This window comes from Phragmites australis, chromosome 20, assembly GCF_958298935.1.
Source record: "Phragmites australis chromosome 20, lpPhrAust1.1, whole genome shotgun sequence".
In the NCBI taxonomy this organism is placed as follows: domain Eukaryota; kingdom Viridiplantae; phylum Streptophyta; class Magnoliopsida; order Poales; family Poaceae; genus Phragmites; species Phragmites australis.
Genome location: NC_084940.1, coordinates 17,597,261 through 17,600,745, shown reverse-complemented (window position 1 = coordinate 17,600,745; position 3,485 = coordinate 17,597,261).

Below are 3,485 nucleotides of genomic sequence, written 5' to 3'. Positions count from 1 at the left end.
CAAGCACAATAGAACAAAATGCGCAATACAAATCTGATATGTATGTTTTATTTTTAATTCTCGCTCTTTTTTGCATTCTTTGCTTCTTCTTTTTTTGGCACTCTTTGCTTCTTGCTTTCTTTACTTTACTTTTCTTTTTTCGAATGTGACACAAACTCAAAACTTTTCTACTACCTTTTCTAAGATCAGTGAGGTACGTGGGTCAGAAACTTTTTTTGGAGAGCAGGGGTATAAAGGTAAACTCTCCCTTCCTCTCTCTGAACTTTGGCTACCTCTGTTTTGGCTATGGTTGGTCGGATTCGAGAAGGTGTGCGACTCCAACTAGGTGGTCAGATCCGTGATGGTGGGCGAATCCGACTAGGTGGTCGCGGCGACTAGGTGGTTGGACTCGAGTGGGTGGTCGGAGTGACTGGTCAGGACCCCGAGTGGGTGGTCGGAGTGACTGGTCGGGACCCCGAGTGGGTGGTGATATCGAATGGTCGGAGTGACTGGTCAGGACCCTGAGTGGGTTGTCAGATCTAATGGTCGGGATCCTGAGCAGGGACACAAACTCGGCTATAGCAGACTAGGGCAAGCCGAATAACTCGACGACTAAATTAGCAAAGACTCAATGCTAGAGACTAGAACAAGATGACTCGACCAGCAATAAAGACACCGACGATGGACTCAAACTCAACAACGTAAAAATTGAAAACAAAATTGCGAAGGGCACAAAGTGGTTTGGACACTGGAAAACTAAGATCTAAATCCTTTTTTTAGGGGAAATTTTCTGAACTCTAGGTAATGGAACTCGACGAAACAGAAGGGATAACTGAGATTACTTAACGGGCAACCGAGGCTCTAATACCACTTGATGTGTGCTTGCCTGATCTTCCGAAGGTAATATGATAAGTTGATTGATGAAGTTTTGACGTTGACGATCCTAAGGCTCCGACCAGGACAGATCGAGAACTTCCGCAACCACTACACCACTACTTCGTGGTTATCAACCGTGCCAAGACGCGATTGACCTTGCCAAGAAGGCTTTTCCTGCAAGCGAATCGAGAACAGAAGCAAGAGCAGGTAGATGTAATCTGAATATTGCTAATTACCAATGAAGTACTCGAGTTGGGCTTTAACAAACCGATAAACAACGAAACTGTCTAAAACAGAATAATCTAAGGTAAAGCCGAGCCTAAACTATAACGGCTACTCTGTATATATAGGGGGACGTGAGGAGGTCGACCTATAGTTGTGCAGCCATGGAAAGAGGCATGCACATCCTGGACTCCGACCCCAATATGATTACAAGACCCGACAGGGTCCAAAATGGTGATACAACACCTTATTCCTTCGACTCTGACTACACTATAAGGAATATTTGGTCGAGCTCATATCCATTAGAAAGGGCTCATATCTGTGCTGTGCAGTTCCTATGATCTCCATCGGTGCATATTTGCCTTCTCCGTCTTCTCTTCCATGTACTTGGTCATATTCGTCCCATAAATAAGACGAGCATCATTTAGCGCCACGTGCGCCCCTGCATAGCGGTCCATGAAACATTTACAGGTACCTTGAAGTATGAACTTACAATCCTCACTAGCAGCAACCCCCTCACACCTTTCATGATCCAATTGTAAACCTAGTTATAATGTCGTACCTAGGCCCATTTGTGTCTTAGAGAAGAGCACACTTCTCCTTTGGCTCATTCTCAATCCACTCGCTAAATGACCTGATAGATGACCTGTTCCTTCGCATAATGCCAGCTTCATTGTCCTTTGGAAGAGACTCAAGAGGTACTGGTTAATCCTCTGGTCCCCTCACGGGTCTCCTTGCATGCTCCTGTGTTTGCTTCTTTGTCAGCTCATCTAATGTTTTTCAAAGAGCATCAAACTTTTGCTACTGCTTCTGACCGCACAACCTCTTAAACATGTTCATGAGCTTCTTGTTCTTGAATTGGCAGAACAAGTTTGCACACAAATACCTCATGAACCACTTACTCTGCAGATCTGGCCACACAAGTCCAATCAAAACATCGACTATTTTCCATTTTGTAGATCCAGAATTACCGTAAGCATCTCAGTATATTGGTCATGTATAAGGCACACGTTTGATCGAGCACCAACAATTATCATCCTTACATGGTACAGGAACTAATACCAATTGGTGGTGTTCTCACTCTCCACAAATGCAAAGGTCAACAGTAGAACTTGGTTGTTCCCATCAACCCTAATAGCAGTCATGATCTGTCTCGTGTGCTTACCGGTAAGGAAAGTGTCATCGATGAATAGGATAGGCCGACAATGCTTTGAAAGCTTAGATACATGCTCCTAATGCAAATAAGTATCGCTTCAGGACATACTTGCTAGGTTTGGACAACAATACGTACTTGTCAATATCGTAATACGTCCATTGGTTCCTTCGAGCAATGGTCTGCAACAAGTGTGGAAGATTGTCATATGACGCTTCATATGTCATGAACCTCATCTCAGTTGTCTTTATCTTCGCCCTCCAAGTCTTGTTGTAGTTGTTAGTATACTTGTACTCCTACTCAATTTGTCTGATTATGGACCTTGGTTCGTAGTTCAAGTTGTTCACAATCGAGGCGTACATCACATTGGTGATAAAGGTTGAGGTGATGTTCCCGTGGCTGGGCTCAAGTTTGTCCATCATAAAAGTGTGGTCAACCACAATCGACACCTCACAATACTCAATCCACTTCCCCTTCAAGTCATGCACCCGCCACGGATAACCCGTCTTCACATACTTGATATCATATTCCTCCTTGCTTGACTTAACAACATAAAACTATCGTCGAAGCGATGTCACCTATTGAATCATATCATCCTTCATGGCCTGACTGGTAGGATACCTAGCACCCTAGGTCACCTCATTCTGCGTATATTCCCAGGCCACCTGATTTCCCTTATTGACCATAAGATTGTTGAAGTTAGGATTATTTCAGTTCACGGGAATAGGAGCATCATCCTCATCAGCCGAGATGTCATACTCAGGAGATTCGCCAGCCTCAAGATCATCCTGCTCCATTTGTTCAATTAGAGAAGGGATTTGTTCCCCTTTGTCTGCCTCACCGATCAGTTCAGTCAAATAATCCAATGAATATGCACCATCCGGATCGATATCCTCATCATACTCTTCCTCATCACCCTCTTCCTCCACGTACCCCCACCCTGCATCTCCCCAACTGCCAAATTAATCTTCCATTGCACAAACAACATAGGAGGCCAACCTCTATGCACAACATCCTGCATGTACCTCTTCCACACTTTATCTTTCCTGAGCGGGTACACCTTCCAGTACACACAATCTCTCACTTGGTTAGCCATAATGCTAATGGTCAGCTCTTGAACATTGGGGTCTATTTTGAAACCCCACATCAACTAAGCGTACAAGTGTTTGACACTTTTCTGTATAGATCTGTAGATACCCTTGTCCATTGATTGAAATACGGACAATACTACCCCTTCTGGACCATATACTATTTC